The sequence below is a fragment of the Echiichthys vipera genome, assembly GCF_963691815.1.
Source record: "Echiichthys vipera genome assembly, chromosome: 16".
In the NCBI taxonomy this organism is placed as follows: domain Eukaryota; kingdom Metazoa; phylum Chordata; class Actinopteri; order Perciformes; family Trachinidae; genus Echiichthys; species Echiichthys vipera.
This window is the reverse complement of record NC_139841.1, coordinates 24,276,300-24,294,935: the sequence shown is the minus strand read 5'-3', so window position 1 is coordinate 24,294,935 and position 18,636 is coordinate 24,276,300.

The following is an 18,636-nucleotide window of genomic DNA, read 5'->3' as shown; positions in this document are numbered from 1 at the left end:
TGTGAGTATGTGTTTGTGTGTGTGAGGGAGACAAAGGCTGTTTTTGTGTGTTTAGCTGTGTTATTGATGTGCTGTTCCCTCGGCCTTGCCAGTGTTGCTTTTCCAGTCTCCCAGCTGGAGTAACAACTGACTGCTGAGATGCTTTTTTTATTTAAAAGTCTTACGGTGGCTCCTCTTGAACAGCGATCACACAGGTATAAAAATACTTTAGGTAGATCTTAATGTACTTAAGTACATTTTATGCCACTTTATACTTGTATGTCCAAGGCTTTTTTACACGACTTTTACAGCTACAGTTACAAGTTTAACTTTGAAGATTGCAATTTAACAAATACACCCTGTGATAAGTTTATGAAATATAATTTTATGCTGTAGATTAAAACAGTGAGTCCAACCTTGTTGAAATGAACCAGTGTCTACTTTGCCCAGGTTGGGAACCACTGCACTAAACTACACAACTGTAGTTAAAATCAACTCCAACTCTACATCAAATTTGTGGTACACATCAATGCATCAGTGATATTTATCAAATATTATGATATATTATATAATAGCATAACATTGATGGGCTGTTCTGCATAATTGAATTAGGGGTTATCCCTAAAGAAAACTAAACTAAGTAGCATAAAAAGTAAAACAACCTAATCTAATCTAAACCCAGGTATTCCCAGGATGATTTCAGTATCTTTACGAGTATATTTAAAAATCCTCTCCAGACATATTCAGCTCAGATGTAAAGTGTTGCCCCTCTTCAGTGTCAAACTCTGCACATGCATCATTCTGCAGAGAAGCTCGATCATCAAAAGGTAAAGTAACGATATTTTGGAGTGTAAGGGGACTGAGTGACCACCTTAAGATCCGTAAAAATAAAATAAAATAAAAAAACCATAGGTTAATATTTCTTAAATTAAATTTAATATACACAAACATTCAACTGCAAAGGTAAATACCAAATAGTTTATTCCAATGACTTGTAGTTTGAGGGGTTTAGGACATGAGTATTTATTAGCTTAAATAACAGTTCAAAAGGAAACATCATAACATGGAGGACCCTGGTTTATAAACTGATTTAGTGTAGTTGTGTTTAGGGCTAGACTGATTAATTCATTCATGTTTTTAATAAAAGCAAAAGCAATTCTTTAAAAAGAAGTCAAATAGTTAAAAACCAAGCAATGAGGTTCAGTTCTGCCCTCTGCAGAAGGCGTTGCTCTGCACCATGATTTATTAGTGCATCAGCTGTGTGTTTACGTAGTATAATGACATTGAATCCACTGCTGCCATAATATTGTCACAATGGAGACGTGCGTTTTGTCACTGCTATATATCTGAATGCCAGTAATACTATTACTATAGAGCCCCTCCCCCCTCTTCATAAACACACACATGCGTACACACGCTTCGACCCTTATGGTGCACATACAGGCTCCATCTCCATTGATTGGTTCAACCTTTCGAGGAACCTCCTCCCAGAGCGACAGACTCGATATCTTTCGCTCTAATAATCTTTCACAAACGCTGCGTGTGGCTTTAGTGTCCCCGAGTGCTCTACGCACGAGATGGGCTCGTATGGGACTCGCTGTATGACCACGCAGGCAAATAAACACACTGTACGCACAAGTAAATAAGAGTAATAGTCCTCCTCCACGCCAAATACGCTCACATCACCATCTTGGCAGTTTGAAATTGGCTCTGCTGCATGTCTTCCCTGACAAAATAGGTACATTTGCTCATCTTGCTAATGTCCTTGAAAGGATTTTCTATTATTCAAAGCCCTGAAATAACACCTGATGTGTTGGACCAGGGGATAGACAGCAAGAGAAATAGCAGTGACAAAGGACTGAGATGAATGGATTTAGGAGAGGAGAACCCGTTAGAGGGAGGGAGGGAGGGAGGGAGGGCTGCATCATGCAAAGACGTGTGTGTGTGTGTGTGGTGTGTATGTGTGTGTGTGTGTGTCTTTGAGATGTAAATAGACAAGCAGACACATTATGGGATTACGGATGTGATTTGGGGCTAAAGCGAGGTTAGAAGACCTGGCTGTGTTGGAGAGGAGAGGGGGAGCGAAGACACAAGAGTCCTCAATCCAACCCTGGAGGATCTTCACACCGGGGCAACAACGACGCTCAAAGGGGACCGGTGGATGTCCAACAGCATAGTCAACAGACTCCTGAAGACATGAACATGAAACGTTTCATTGCGAATGTTTCTTGACAATAAGGGAATGTGTCCTTTCGGGGCCCATTTTGACGCCTGGATTATTTGCTGGTGGCTCTGTGCTCACTGGCACTTTGCCCAAGCAGCGGGTTCATTACCACTGAATCAGTTACAGCAGTCTGACACCCAGACTTCAACCCGTACACCTCACAGCTCTGACGAGACCGCCCTCCTCCTCTTCTGTGCCAAGATGGTTTGAGACCTCCCCTTTGTGCACCGCCACGGCTTACAGCTCTGTGACCTGTGAAGCAGGAAAAACACATCTAAAAGTGCTGTTAGGTTGTTTGCGTTACATCGACCCCGGGGTACACTTTAAATTTCCACTGGATTGCACTGTTTTTTTGTAGGTCAGCGTTATTGATTGTCTCATTTTGTTAAAAGAAATGTTCAACTTGGGAAATAGAGTTATTTGCTTGCTTTTTCTCCCACATGTACTCTAGATAGCCTCTCCCGTCCTCCCACGTTTGCAATTGTTTAATAGGATCAGGCTCAGCATTGTATTCTCCTTTTCTTATTATCAAGTCAGAAAAGATAAGCCCTTACAACGGCTGGTATAACTAAACTTCATGTATGTGCCAAATGAAAAAAGGTCCAATGTAGCACATACACAGCCGGGGTGGAGTTGAATGTCAGTATGCATATTTCTGTGGGTGAGTAGTTGGAACAGGGCCCTGAAAATTAGATCTATCTTCAAGTTCAAGGCAACTGGTTGTGCTGCAGTAGCAACAAACAACACACAAGATAAAAAACAAACATACCACACATTATAAAAACATATACGAAAGTACAAGAAGAAGAAGAATTACTTTATTTATCCTGCAACGGGGAGATTTAATTTTTTCACTCTTATTATTAATCAGGCCCAAAATACACACACATGCACAAACAGGACCTATATACATGCAATTAAGGAGAGATGTTAGAGCGAGGAGGCTGCCAGTGACCAGCGCCCCGAGCAGTTGGGAGTTCGGGGCCTTGCTCAACAGCACCTCGGCAGTGCCCAGGAGATGAACTGGCACCTCTCCAGCCACCAGTACACGCTCCATATATGGTCCACACAGGGACTTGAACCAGCGACCCTACGGTTCCCAGCCAAGTCACCTATGGACTGAGCTAGTGCCGCCCTTCAGATGAAACCACAAAGTACAAAAGTTACTAAATGAATGAGAAAAGAAAGAAGAAACTGATCCAGTAAAGGGCCGTATGGCTGCAGGTTTTCATTCCAACCAAGCAAGAACACACCTGACTCTATTCACTCAATCACCTGAACTGTCTTCACACAGTTGACTTGTTGGACCAGGTGTGTTTTTGATTGGTTGGAATGAAAACCTGCAGCCACACGGCCCTTTACTGGATCAGTTTGACACCCTTGGTCTAGCCGTTTCCTCCTGTTTTCAGTCTTTATGCTATGCTAATTTAGCCGGCTGCTGTAGCTTCATATTTACAGTACATGCATGAGAGTTAATCTTCTGGGTGTTCCTCCACTGTATCTTTGTCTGTCAAATGAACATATTTCTAAATGTTGTTTAAATAATAGTCCTGCAGACGTGCTGGTAGGTGGATTTTGTTACCTTTGGACGGACAGGCTAGCTCCGGTCTCCGATGTTGTGCTATGCTAATCGTGGGTTAAGCGATGTTAGCTGGCTGCTGCTGTAGCTTCATTTTTACAGTACAGACAAGCGAGTGGCCCCAGTCTTCTCATCTAACACTCAGCCAGAAAGCAAATAAGCACATTTCCCAAAATGATAAACTATAGCTGCAGGTGTACATTGTGTGAATGGATCAAAAAATGTGGAAAAATCAAATTACAGCAACTGTAGAGCAGCAGAATCTAACTTAAAATAATGTTTCATAAATGAAAACATATGCAGCCGGCCCTTGAGAGGGAAAAATGATTGAGAGCCGCAATTGGAAGAGGAAGTAAAGAAGGTCAAGAAGTGATCTTTATTTTCATAAGCATCCCTACCTCTGCTATTAGCCAGTGGTCGTTTCTTAACCTTTCTGGTCTTGAATCAAGGGCCTGCTCAGTCGAGTTTCCCCCCCCAAATGGAATTAGACTAAAATTACAGCATGAGGTCATGGCTCCCTGGCAATGAACTCAACAACTAAAAAGGAGTTAGCAGAAAAGATTTTGAACCTTTGAAGAGCATGGCTTTGGATAGAAATAATCATAAAAAAATCAAGTAAATTATATCTACTGAAGTATGTCAGAGCATGTTAAAGCCAGAAACCTCAAAGTGGGAGGACTCGAGCAGGAGTTTTATGGAAGTGGCCAGTTTCTGCATTCTTGTGATATTCCCAAAGGAACTAAAGATAGCCGGGTTGTAAAGTACACATTAAGGCCTGTGCGCAACAAAGACATACACAACGTAGGGCCTTTAAGTTAAGGTTTGTTCACATAGGTACCTAAAATACCAGGTCTGTTCATTGTTTTTACAATCACGGCCGCTCGCCTTCTAATTATGTGATCTCGCGAAATGGTTGCGGTGTTGCATAAAGTTTATATTGTGAGGACGGCAGCGAGTAGAAAACACCAAAGCGGTGGAAAAGAAATCGTCGCTGTGTAAGAAGTTACAGCGAAATTCCAAACTTTACACTCGGCTTGGTTATGATAGCTGCGAATGATGTTGGGAAGTCGTGTTCGTGTCTGGTTTTTAACATCCCTAAAGTGCAGGTTCCTTTGCTTTGCTTGCGGTTCGTCTTTATCCGACAGCTTCACTTATATGGGTCTTTTAAACAAACGTCCTGAGGCATCATTTTAACCACCTTCACATGGAGCACACCCTCTCCACGCAGTGATGGAGCCCTTTGCTGATGTTTGAAGAGCCAATGCCGGATGTTACGGCATTAAAAAAAAAACAACTCGCACTGTATCGTCACAATAATAGAAATACACTGTGAGGAGGTCTGTGAGTCATGACACGATGACTCGCACAGAGCTGACCTACTGCTGGGTGGTGAACAAGGTCTTTTGTGCAGCAATAACAACATGACAACACGCCTACATCAAACACTACTACTACCACTACTACTACAAATGGGAAATACAATATAATCCTGATTATTCTACTTTATAATCAACACATTCTCACTTTACAAAAGTTGTTAAAACAAGGGAATTATAGAACTGAAAGGATGAAGGGACGGAACAATAAAACACAAGCTAAACTAATAAAGAAAACTTTCACATCAGATGCAATAAACACATAATTGTGAACTTCTTCTGTGTGCAAAAGGACCTGATTCTTATATGTAGATATAAACACGTTAAAAACACAACAATTGTAATTTTCAGGTGATTATGCATTAAAGAAAACATTCTTATTAATATTATTTTCCCTTTCCACCAATGGATCCCCCTGAATCCTGCAATCTGGTCCTTTAAGACAGGCAACCATTCAAGTGACATTTTAAATTAGATTTTAATTTCAACTGAATTTGAACACGATACGCTGTTTCAGAGGCCGCAACACCAAAAGCTCTTTCAAATTGAAGATTGAGTTGGTGAGACAGTTTGGAGACCTTAGTCAGGTGACCACAGACATAATGCAATCTGGGGCTTTTGCTGAGTAATGGTAATTAAAATTATTTCAAATGAGATGTTAATGCGAAGTGGGAGCCATGAGAGTAATGTGAGCAGGCTGGTTTGGTGTTTGTGCACGGTGCTTTTCCAGCACACATTTGACAAACAACCTCCAACGGTGATGAACCCCAAAAAAACAATTACAACATGTCCTTTCAACACAATAACACTCACACTGTAACGGCCCTGTCTGTGCTGGCATGAGTTGGACTGGGAGAGGAAAAATAGCACTTGATCCATTCAAGCCATTTAGAGTTTCTCGCAGTTTTTTTCTGCGATTACAACTGAAGTAGGTACGTTTTAAGTGTGTTTGTGTGTGCGTGTACGTGTGTGTGTGCGTGTACATGTACGTGTTTGTGTGTGTGTGTGTGTGTGCGTGTGTGTGTGTGTGTGTGTGTGTGTGTGTGAGAAGTCAGTGTGTGTCTGAAGCTGTTCATCTGTCTCTTTTTTCTATAAAAGACCTCAATTCGCTATACAACATTCTGTGTGTGTGTGTGGGTGTGGGTGTGTGTGTGAGTGCTTGCGTGTGTGCGTGTGTGTGTGCTTGTATGCATGCGTGCGTGTGTGCGTGTTTTGGACAGCAGTGTTCCCGTCAAACTGAAGTTACGTCAATCAATGGGGAACACACATTTGAGGAAATGTACTCATAATGATGGTATAATCATCCGTGGAACAAAGGTGTTTCTATGCATAGCTCTCTTGTTTTTACCTACAGTAGTTGTGTTGCCATTCACATAGTTAGCTTTTATCCAATGCTGTATGAAAATGGCAAAACTCTACAGGCTTTTGCGGGAGCTACCCCTAAGCTCTGGAACAGCTTACCCGTTCATGAAGACACTGCTCGGACTAGAAACCTTAAAGTCACCGCTGAAGACCCACCTCTTCTCGTTGGCATTTGCTTGAGTTGAGATTGACACCTTGACCTCATCTTCTGCTGTACTGTTATTCTTTTACTATGATTCTATTTGTTGCTTTCTTCCGTTCTTGTCTTAAATGTGCTATATAAAATAAAGTTTGACTTGATAAAACTGCGCTCTCTTCAGGTGGTTTTTGCCTTAATGGAAAACAAGTCGATGCGTTCAATGAAATATGAAAACGCCTTTGTTGAACAGGTTCTGACGTACTGAACATGTATTTCACGTGGCTGATCATCTGTTTCAGTTGTCGGTGTCTTCCCAGATATTCCCATAATGTGTCTTTATCTCAGGACAGCATAAAACATGGTCACTACAGCTGATGTGAAAGAACAATTAAAACATGCCTAATTGAAGTAAATTCCTGATCACCTCTCTCTATTTTTCTCTCATAGATGCGGTTACATGGTCCAGGCAACTTGTTTAGTTTCCAGTTCGCAGCCTCTAGTTCTTCTACTGTTTAATGGCAGAAAAAAAGCCCTTCATAGCCTGTAGGCTAGAGGGCTAACTTTTGACCAAACTACGCTGTAGCTATTGGCTCCAAACCAGTTGATGGAAACTGATTTTCAAATTTCAAAAGGTCTCCCTGGAGCTACAAAATGTTTTACAAATTTAGATGTGCAAATCTGGCACACTTTTCACTTTTAATATCATCCATCCCTCCATATCTATAACCTTCTTGACACATAGAGGGAGACCATAGCCATATAGAGATAGACCCTTTAACATGATGCAAGACCGAATTAGGGGAAACTTTATAATCTGATACCAAATGTCTCGCAGCGTGCTTTCAGAACCCCCATGAAAACAGGATCATCCATCACAATGAATACACAGTATATCCTTGCATGGTGGTGTATCTGTGAAGGAATGGCTTAGCAGCTTCTTTAATTCTGCAACACACACACACACACACAGACACACGCACAGGCTAAGTCACAGAGGTCAGAGAGAGTATGTGCATGTAAAACATGATGAAGTGGAACACATGTCACGTCATGTATTGGTGGTGCTCCGGGATTTATTGTGCATTAAATCACCTGTGCTGATGTATATCATAGATGATATGAGAGACATTTGTTCTGATGGGTGTTAGGCGTATGGGTGGTCGGTCTGTACGCCACACCTCAGTCAGACTCGCATGCAGCGCACTTCCTTGAAAAGAGACAAAGCGTGCTGCATGTATGTAAGCAATCACACACATGCTGTAGATTACTCACACGATGCAGATCGCTTGTTCTCATGTGGGACCATGTCATGAGTGTGCAAATTCTTTCCTATGAATGAGAATCTGTCTTAAAGACACCGCTGCGCCTCGTCGTGCTCTTTGTCTTATCCAGCACGTACAACTTTAATGACCTCAGCTGTAAAAACAGAGAGCGTACTCATCTCCTCCTCCGCGCCCTGTCCTACGGCAGGTCCCTGGAGGCCGGTGTTGGCGAGGGGGAGTTTGCAGGAGTCGGGTTTTGAGGGGGGGACCCAGATGCTTGGTTTGAAGGAAGCTAAATAACTTCAAGGTTCACTTGCTTAAGCGCCGTAAGACATATTTCAACACTTCCTTCACTCTTTCCCTCTCACTCTAGGTGGGTGCGCCTCCTCTGTATGTTTGTCTAAGGCAGTGTGAGAGAGTGAAAGTTTGTGTTATTCTTCGGTGCATATCAATCCTTCTACATTTATGCAGCCAAAGGGTGTCTTGTTGAAAGAAAGAAATATCAGGAATCAAGTATATTATAGCGCCATTTTGGGGCAAGGAGAAGAAAAACAAACAAGTAGTGAAGGAGGTGAATAGAAATGTTATTGTGAGTAAGTGTGAGTAAAGTAGTTAAATGCTTCCATTGCTCTCCCTTTTCTCTCTCCTTCTGCCCCTCAGGCTCCATAAAATGGTAGTGGATAGCAAGCTGTCCCTGCGGAGCATCACTAGGATAAACACACGCTCATGAATGGCCTGCATTGAGCCGGGGCTGCGAGGGGATGCAGGGGAATACAGGGGTCACCAGTGGACCCCCTCTTGCCGGGGGAGAGGTCACCCCAGTGACCGCCCTCCTAGAAGCCAAAGACAAGGAGAATAAATTCTTTGGTAAAGCCCTTCTCCACTCCTCTTCTACATCCCTTAAGAGTGAATTGATAGCCCCATGAATCCCCCTGCTCTGCTACTGAGAGAATGATTATTTGTTTAGACTGGGAAAGTCATCAAGCGTTAACGCAAAAAGACTCAATCCGTCAGGCTGTTTAACTGTCAGCTCGAGCCGCTCTGAAGCAGACATCAGGTAACAGTGGAAGGCAGTTTCACAGGTATATCCCGAGCTAAAGGACAATAACTCGCTTCCTTCTAAACAACAATAAGTTCCTGAGTTTTAATGTCTATTTTTCCTGAGACAATGCTTTCTTACTTCCTGAATAGAAGCACAGGTGAGGCTTCTCTGCTGGTTGATGCCTTCACAAAAGAAGATACTGACAGGAGAGAAGAGTTTGACTTTTTAGGAAATACACATATTTGCTTTCTTGCTGAGAGTTAGACGAGTAGATTGATACAACTCTCCTATTTGTACAGGGTGTTGTATGAAAGTGTCCAAACTTAAGACCCTTTCACAAATGCACTGAAAGTCTGCAATGATCTAAACAAGATCAAAGTGACGAGTCCATGTGTGAACAGAGAAGGTGAGCTTATTATCAACAGAATTCCTAATGAACAAGTGGGCGTGTTGGTGACATTTCTATCAAACGGCTGATGCGAAACCAGACAATAGACAAATATTTGCGGGTGAAGAAGGGTGATTTACATGTAGATGGCAACGCAAATGTCTAACTGGAGAGACAACAAGATTCAGGAACCGTCGGTATGGCCCGAAGCATTCGAGGAACAGCAAGAGACTGTGGTTTTGCACCAAATTACAATCGCATACGCAGTTGTTCATTTCCCTCATTTCCCTCCGCGCCATAGAATTGTAAGTATGGGGTGCAGGGGTTTTCTACCCGGAAGTTATTGTAGACAAATGCTGCAAGTGGGTCTATACCAGCCATTACATTTATGAGATGGTGCTTCTCCTTACTTATGAATGGGAACTGCCTCTTAATCTCATAAATGAACTAATCTAAACTCCTATTATACTGTACTTTAGAGCCATAGGAAGGGCATCAATGGATATAGTTTAAAAAAATCCATCTTAAACTGACCTGGTCTATTTAACGGTTGTATGAGTAGGAGAGGGGTTAGAGAAGTATGAGGTCCATGGGGGAGGAAAAGTTCCACTGCTAACAAATGACCAGCGTCCAGATGCACAGATTTATGTGTTCGCTCTGTGACATCCTAGCATCATCCAACCAGCACTGCGTTTCACCCCTCTCCCCTCATCGGCACACGGTAACCCTATCCTCCCTGGTGATGGGCAGAATAAATGGAAACACGCTGATCTGTGTAGCATATGTGCTGCACGCTGGACAGAGACCGCGTCCTGGACACCCCCCCTGCCGCCTCGTTCCACCTGAGTGCAGAGTGACGAGAGAGGATGGAGAGATCAAGAAGAGGAGACCGGAGTGGCCAGTGAATCAATTAAGCTACTGTAAAAACAACGGGCAGCACAGGCAGGAGAAGTCGCAGCTGTCTGTGTGCATCCTGTTTGCATCCTTTCTGCACGCGGCTTCAGACCACTTCACCTTGGATATGGTGTTTGGTTTGTGAGTTTCATTCAGTCAATGTCAGGAATAACCATTGGACACATGCTGGTTTCCTTCAGAGGACATATACCAGTCTCTTTTTAAAGCCATTTTCCTATGAGCTGTCTCACTTATTGTGAAAATTCTCCACTATGTTTATGTGTCACCTAATATCTTTGCTTTCAAAACAAGAACTCCCTGTAGAATCCAGCTTTGTTGAACATTTCCAAATGTATTATTCTATCATGTTTGAGTTGGCTGTGTCAGGGCTGCAGCGCTGTACATGAATCCGTAAAGAATAAACAGCCACTGAAGACCATCCAGGGCATCGTTTGGGAAACTTCCACGCCTAAAGAAACAAATACAGACTTTAAGAACATTTAAATATTGTTATCTTAGGCTTCACATACAGCAGAGCACAATTAGAGAAACCCTGCAAATGTTCAGCATAACCCACCCCAAATATTGTGAGAGGAAGATGAGAACTTGTCGTGTAGCGTTTTATAGTTGGCGTTCGAGTTGTCATTCATTTGGCTTTTCTTTTTTTTTTCTTTTTTTTTGGGTTGGTTGCTTAATTGAATAGAAAAGAGGAAAATGCAGCAGAGAGCTGCATGCACGAGAGCCTACACAGGAAACACCTGACCAAACACTGCACATAAAAGGCCGGAGCTGACCTCTGGACTTATTCTCATTATTTTTCATTTAGCTTTACCAGGTGCTTAGTATCTTTAAAGATATCAGAACAGGCCGGTTTTAAGAGACTAAATCTGGGCTGAAGGTTTCTAGAAATACTGAGGTCACAAAGCCAAAGTACCCCAGTAGACAGGCACGCACCTGTCACTTAAAGCAGCCATGGCCTTAATTATGCATAACAAAAGACCAAAACCGTTTCTTATACTTGACTGTTACATGTTTATTTCTGCTGTAAAGTTCTGCATTTTAACACGGGGGTCTGACCTGCTTTAGGAGCCAGCCTCATGTGGCCGCTCTGGGGACTGTAGTTTTTGGAGTTTGCCAGTTGGCGCCAACCCGCCACTAACACATTTCTAACTATCTGCCAAAACATTTTCTGATTAATTGATGTTTTTTAAAATTGTATAAATTAAAATGTATCTGAAAAAACCCCAACATGTGGACATTTTACATTTGTGGTTTTCAGATAATACACACGTCAAATGTTTCACATATGACTTTAACATGTGATGTCGCAGATGAACTGCCACTGAATTCACCGGTGGCCAAGTCATTTCCCAAATATATAAAATCACAAAATATTTGGCATGGGAAAACATGTGAATTACACATCCATATTGAATTTGATTAAAATGTTCGATGTAAAAGAATATTAGATGTAACACACAATATACTTTACAAAATCAAATCCAATTGAAAGAGATTTACCCTAAGAAAAATCAGAATCATCCTTCAAACCCCTCCATGCATCAGCTTTAGTTGTAGTATGCAAGGTTGAGGCTTCCTTTTTTAAGCCTTCCTGATTTGGCCTAGCTTAAATTTGTTTTTATAAATTTGAATGATTGATTTTGTACATATTAACAATCGATTATACTAGATGTTATTTTCTAAAACCAAGTGGCGAGACTCACATGAACTAGTGAGGGGTCATGAACTGGGCTAACGTAGCGTGCTAAGCTGTCAGACGAATGTAGTGAGGTGAAAAGAATTATATTGAATTTCCGCCTGTATTGCAGTGGAGTAGAAGAAGAAAGTGTCATGAATGACTTGTACATTGTAGTATTAGAGCACATTTCTTTTGAAACTCAAGCAGCTCCACTGAATCACATGGAAGATTTTAATTACATACAACATAAAGCAAAAACCCACCGTTTAGTATGAATGTAACTGTATGCAAACTCTTCCATTGGTTGTTAAAACACCTAAAATGCTTATTGAACCATTAACCTGACACATCAATACTTTGCATATGAAATGAAATAAGCCCTTTTTGTATTTGACTGCTCCGCACATCATGGGTCGTGTTGCTGTTTTGGAGATGTCCGCTTGCATAATGATCGCACTGAATTACCACTATCGGATGGTGATAATTAGTATTGGTGTTCATGTTTAAAAGTGTGCGTGCACTGATGGTATGTGGGTGTGTAAAAGCCACTTTTCCAGCTTTTCCGTGTACGAGAGGGCAAAATGGAAGCATAAGTGAGGCACTTTGAGAATTAGAGATAAAACATATGAAAAAGAAACCCTAACCAGCATTATGGTAGATTCACACGAAGCCCGTTTAGATTATGGAACTCCATCAAACGCACAAGATGGACCTCTTTACTACTTTGTGAACTGTTGCAATTTGTGTAAATCTAGTGGGAGTGCAGCTTTTTGGTGGTGATCGGGTATATTTAGCTTGTGATCGTAGTAGAGGTGCATTAAAATACAGCCTGTAAATGTAGCTTGTGCTAACACTAGAGTAAGGCTACATTTCAGCAGGTCGGCTGCACCCTGCTGTGCCCTGAATATGTATCCAGTTACCTGCCAGTGGAGCCACTTCACATATCCAACAGAGAACCGCTCCGAATTGGCGGGCCTGGCCACCCTGAAGCACAGGGGCCCCAGGACACCCCCTTTGGTGAATTTATACTTTGATAGAGGCCCCTGAAAATGTTGTGACTGGGAACAGGAAGTGCCTACCGCCATGGGAGGAAGTATCAAATAGAACTGCATCTTTTTTCCACTTTGGTGAGATCTTGCCAGATCGATGTTTTCTATAGTGAGTTTTACTACTGCAGACAAAAGGGGGCTTTCAGCAGCGCCTCACCTTGATATACAGTGTTTTTACAGTTTTTTCGCCTCCCTTCGAGAGGGTAAACATTGTTGTTGCACACTAGGTGTATGTTTTTGTTCATTTTTTTATCAAATCTGTGGAGGGAAGAGAAGGGTTTGGTGAAAAAACTTCTGTCAATCTCCAGAAAGTCCCTCTAAAATGAGACATATAAGACTGACTGCGGTTAACTGTGCCGCCGCACATGCACACATGCAGTTGGGAAATGAACACTCAACATATACTTTGAGTATTACCCCCCCGATAATTGTTCTTTTTTCCAGGCACAACCGAGTCATGACTCAGAGGGCAGTTGACAATTTAAGAACGTGTCTTTTTAAGGGATTTTCCTCACCTCGACAATGTCATACATAACCATGCAGTGTGTGATCATGAAATCAAGGCTCAGATCCTTAATATGTTGCAGAGGATCATGGTTTTGTCTTTCATGTGGCTCACATTTTGGACGAGGCTACATCCGAGAGTCAGGGCGCTTGTGAGTGTTTCCTAAAAACCTCTGGATCTAATTGTGGGTCGATCTGGTTGCTGTGTGAGAAGAGCACGTATGTCAAATATCGAGACAGATTTGGACAAACCTCCAAAAAGCCTGACAAGTCATAGCAACGCGGAAAAGAAGTGGGGCGGCTCGGGCCGACCACTTAAATGCTCAGCTCCAGTGTCTCCCTGTTCCTTTCAGAGATCCGAGTCATCTGCCACAGACACTTTGTGGTCGAGTCAATGAGGCGGAGAGCTGGAGAAAGAGGAGGATGGAGGGGGGAAGGAATATACAAACAGAAGGGAATGTTCGGGGGAGGAGAGAGGAAGGATATTTAGGAAAGGAAAAGTGAGGAGTGAATGGGCCTACATGGGTGGCTTCCAGTGTTGACGTTTTAACTTTTTGAGTGACAAGGCCATCGTCATTGAGGAATCAATGACATAACACAGAGGATGTAGGCTGAAATTTCAAACTTGGAAGCCCCCGACTCCATCCATCTACACACACACACACAAACACACAGAAATGCAGTACCTACACACACACACACACACACACACACACACACACACACACACACACAGAAATGCACCACATACAGAGGCGAGAGCTTTTGGTTTACCGGTTTTTGAATGTATCCTATATATTTATTGAAGGTGTACCACTCTGTGTTTGCTGTGTAGATCGCTGGCAGTCTGTGTTTAGAAGCTCAGAGGAAATGTTTGGGTTCTGCCTTGTGTCAGCTGCAGCCGTTGGTGTGGATTACCTGTGGGTGCCACGATGATGAACGGGCTGCAGGAGCCCGATGAAGTGTTTATGACTGAAAGGCGTTGTTGCATGTAACTAATCAGGCCTGAAGCTAGTAGTCAGAAGCAGTGCTTCTTTGGCAGACCCCCTTCTGAGCGGTAACGCGATGATGCTTAATGATGTGTAGGATGCAAATGGTCAGCGGATGTTGCATCACGCAGCTGCTGGACTCAGAAGTCTATGGGGTGCCTAGGATTGGGGGACTTTCCCAAAGGCCGAGATGCCATGGCTACATGTGCAGTCATATTTTCTGCTCTATTTATTGTTGTAACCTAAGTAGGAGATGTCTAGGTAACCTCTGTACTTTGTTTCAAGTGGACAGAATAATAAATTCTGCCGTAACAAATGGTTTATTTCAAGCAGCCTGTTATTTTATCATCGCATTCTGCACAGGCGTGATGGATAAGCTACGGGCCCCAGTTGTTTGTATGAGGGGATAGCATGCCAAAGCAAACACGTGGCGGGCTAAAAGAAGTGAAAAATGCAGTGAGAGGCAGCAACATAATTCTGCAGCAGATCGCCGGATCTGCGGGTTCGTACCGGGGTGAGACAGGCAAGATGTAGAACAAATAAAAACACCTCTGAAAGTCTCCGGCTAAATAAATGATGTGCAAGGATGCGTAAGCTTGCACTGCATGGAGTGGTGAAAGCCCAGTGTTTCTCCCATGGCCTGTCTGGAGCGAGGTGGCCCGGAGCCAGAGACTTTAATTCCTCTGTCAAACAGCACCTCATGCATCTCTATCTGTTACTGTAAGTCTCACCGCGTGTGCACTCATCACTGCTGTACTTTCTCCATCACTCCGTCTGCGTCAAAAGGGGCTAAAACGTGGTGAAAGCTTTGTTCTCCTTTTTGTTAGCAAGGCTCTGATGAGAGCACACGGAGAGAAAGAAAGAAGGGAAGAAAGAAAGAGAGAGAGAGAGAGAGAGAGAGAGAGAAAGATGGAACGGGTCAGAAAAAGAAAGAGCAAAACGACGGCATCACAAAAGGGGAAAAGCAGAATCCATCCCAAAGCCACTCTTGTGTAGCAGGTCCTTGCAATTCTGAGCAGCCTCTAATTAGGCTAGTATTCAGGGGTGGCATTAGTTCCCAAACTTTTTAATGGGGTGGAAAGCGGAGCTCCTTTTAGAGAGAGGGGATAAGTGTAGCGACCGTTCCATATACTGAATAGCAGATGGAGAGATTCTGCACCTCCCTGGGAGGTATTCACTCTTTTTACTTTTTTAATTTCATTCTTTATACCCCCCCCCCCCCCCCCCCCTTTCCCATTGCTCTCTTTTTTCTCCATATTTCCCCTGTTTTCCGCACAGTTCACTTCAAAAGCTGCAGCCTGATTTGGGTCTAGGAGAAAGCTGGTCTCTTTTAATGTCTTTAGAAGTAGATTGAAGGAGTTGGAGAAAAGGTACATCAGGTTGTAGTGGCTTTGACTGAGCTATCCCGCCCCTGTGTGATCTATGCGATGACCTGAGGCTTGTTTTTTTTTGTTGCGATTTGAAATAAAGTCTATAGCTGTGTTGTTTGTCTGGAACTCCCTTTAATGTGCTGATGCTTTCTTGGCCGGGACACTCTTGTAAATTAGATTTTGTTTTAATCTCAGTGAGTCTGTTTCCTGGTTAAATAAATTCTAAATTAAAAACTTAAAACAAAACCAGATGTTCTCAGGTTCGGACACGTTATTCTTGCTTCTAATATAAATGATAACGCTGGCATTTACAACACTGCTGATCAATGTGAATTCTCACTATAATAAATAAATAAATAAATAAATAAACATTAATTAACAGATGCATGAGATTGACTTAAAAGTTTAATTTCTTCTATTTTATATGAATAAATGAAACTAGATTCCTGACTTTACTATTTAAAGTCATATATTTTAAAAAAACAAACAAATATATTTAAAACTAGTATTTATATATACAGATACACAAAAACACGTCTTATCTGCTTTAATTTAGGAACTTTTAAAGTATCTTTCTTGAAGACGTCTTCCCTAAATTATTTATTCCATTGTGTTTTCACTGGAGTTTGAATTTTAAAAGATTATTGCAGATACTTTTCTTGTCTTTACGAGTCAAAAACACTTGTTAGCAGCACTGTGGTTATTATTAAATTGTAACTTGTGCTGTTATTAAAATGACCCTATCATCGATGACAGTGATGATGATTATTACCATTTATTATGATACAGATCAATAAAACAAAGTTGGCTGTTTGGGTCACTTCCGGATACACTGAATGCAATGCACCTGGAGCTGTAAGTAATTCAACATTTTATAAGAGGCATTATGGGGCCAGAAACACAACATGTTTACTATTGCACTGCGTCGTAAAATGTCTTTAGTGAGACAAAATTAAATGTTCAGGTCAACTTGCATTTATTAGTGGATTATACAAGTGAGCGTGTGACGTTTTTATATCAGTGTTTGTCATTTTATTAACCGTCAAATATTTCCTCTTGGAGGGAAAAAACAATCCTATTAGAAAGTCCTACTTTTTACAGCATGGGGTTGATAAATAGTGCTCATGTGGAGTCGATTTGTACAAAAATAATAGCTCATCTATATAATATAACTGCATAGAGAGACGTAATAGCTATACATTGTTTATCTGTTTTATTATAATGCATTTTAAGTCAGGAAACATTCATAAATCATATTTCCCTTGATGTGTGTTTTACAGTTTGAATCCATGTCCAACTGGTACAACTATCAAATGTATTCCCAGTAGTTGGTGCCAGTTTTCCTTCTTAACAACACACTTCTGTTGCAGTGTCAAGTGATGTGAAGCTGTCGAGGTAATTATAAAAAATAATGCATGCGATAAGACCATAAAGGTGTCCAAAGGTGGCCCAAAATGACCCGTTTACTGGCCCTATAGGTTTATACCCAAAGCAGCCAAAATCTTTACGACTTCCTTTGAAATATAGATTATTCTCAGAGTCCTGAATGCCCCAACACATTTACCCAAAGCCCAATGGGTTTTATGGGCTGAGTGTGGTGCTTTATCCCCTCTCCTCATGACCTGTGACCCAGCAGGATAAACTGCTAACTGAGCTTCAGTCATGCTCAAGGAGGCTGATGCCCACATGACCCATGACATTTGATGAAAAGACCCTTTTTTTTGTTTTACTCTGGGACTACCAGCAGATATCCATGCATGGAAAAAACAAACACTTAATGAATCAGCTTTGTTCTCCTTGTTTCAGCTGTATCTCTATTTAAACCTTAATTGTTTTGAACTGTGTGTGAGTAGACCCTACATACATTACCAGCAAAGGAAATATGCAGTCATAGTCATAGTGTAGACGCATGTTTTGCCAAAGCTGAATCTGATTCTGATTTAAATATAAAGTTATTTAAAAAAAACTCCACTTATCTTTTCTATTATTAGTGAATTCAACAAAATCAATAACCCTCTTAATCTTTGTAAACACTTACAAGAGCTCTCTAAGGATTTTTATTTTAACCATAGGCACCAAACTGTTTGAGCTGCCTGTTTAATTATGAATTATTATATTTCAGAGTGCTACTTTTAAATGATACGGTCTACTACTACCTCTTATAATAAGAATAAGAATAGGAATGAGTGTATGCCGTTATTCCCGGAACGAAAGTCTGCAAATGTGAACGATTTGACCTCCAGCCGAGTGTGTTTTTAATGACAGATGGGTCAGAGATGGATATTTCCATTGTGCGCGCGTATGTTATTACTTTGTTTTTGTGCTGAGTCTTGTTTTTCATTTCACCCGGAAGTCTCTGGAGACGCATTATTTATTTTTTAGAAAACAGTAGTTAACAGTCACACGGGGAAAAAATATACAATTTACAATGTTGCAATACAGTTCAACATTGCACAACAACATGGCCCCGAGAGGCGGAGAGAAGACATGTTGGACTTCATTCATTCTTCTTGACTCTTTTACACGCAAGGCGGGTTTTACATGTGGCGTTTGGGTGCTTGGTGTGAAAGCAGTGTTTCCAAATTGAATATTATGTGTTTATAACAAATTATAGGTATACTAGAAGCCAAGGGTGCGTCTGGAGCTGCATGCATACAGCATTTAACATTAACAAGCCCCGACTATTAACCATTAATATTTGACAAATGAGCTTTTACCAGAGCGATCCGCAGAGAAATGACTGCTAAATTAACAAGTTGAGTGTGTCACAGGAAGTCCCA